Here is an 863-nt window from a genome sequence, read left to right as displayed (position 1 = left end):
CTCTTTTCTGACATCTCTGTGTTTGCACAGTACGAATGACGGATCACGTCTTGCTCGGGAAGGTGGGGTCGCTACTCCCATACGGTGTGCCCCTGCACCGCCCCTGCCGAAACCAGAGCCCCGTTGGCCGGCATAAATGCCGTTTGCAGCGTCCACCGCGTGGAGGAGGGGTTGGCACATGCGATCCTGGTGCCGTATAGCAAGCTATACGCCCGGACGGCTTCTAGACGCCAGTAGATAGGGACAGTGGGAATCTCGTTAATCCATTCATGCGCGTCACTAATTAGATGACGAGGCATTTGGCTACCTTAAGAGAGTCATAGTTACTCCCGCCGTTTACCCGCGCTTTTTTGAATTTCTTCACGTTGACATTCAGAGCACTGGGCAGAAATCACATTGCGTCAACACCCTTGGGGGCCATCGCAATGCTTTGTTTTAATTAGACAGTCGGATTCCCCTAGTCCGTGCCAGTTCTGAGCTGAGTGTTGAATGGCGGCCGAAGAGGACGATCGACGACGGCAAGCCGCCAACGAAAGCCTCGCAGCAAGGAAGATCCGCGGGAGGCCAAGGCACGGGACCGAGCTCGGATCCCGACGAGAACGAACGAATCCGTTCAACGCCGTTCACCTCGCCCAGGCCCGGCACGTCAGCCAGACTCGCTTCCCGACCAAGCCCGACACGCCCCGCTCCTCAGAGCCAATCCTTATTCCGAAGTTACGGATCCAATTTGCCGACTTCCCTTACCTACATTAATCTATCGACTAGAGGCTCTTTACCTTGGAGACCTGCTGCGGATATGGGTACGAACCGGCGCGACACCTCCACGTGGCCCTCTCCTGGATTTTCAAGGTCCGAGGGGAAGA

The 863-nt window shown here is 56.3% G+C and overlaps 1 pseudogene; it reads right to left on the bottom strand.

Annotated features, from left to right (window-relative positions):
• Positions 1-208: 208 nt before the first annotated feature.
• The window catches only part of LOC143350970 (large subunit ribosomal RNA), a 3,121-nt pseudogene continuing 2,466 nt past the window's right edge, over positions 209-863 (bottom strand).

Source organism: Colletes latitarsis, unplaced genomic scaffold (assembly GCF_051014445.1).
Source record: "Colletes latitarsis isolate SP2378_abdomen unplaced genomic scaffold, iyColLati1 scaffold0049, whole genome shotgun sequence".
Classification (NCBI taxonomy): Eukaryota; Metazoa; Arthropoda; class Insecta; order Hymenoptera; family Colletidae; genus Colletes; species Colletes latitarsis.
This window is presented reverse-complemented; position numbering and strand designations above follow the sequence as displayed.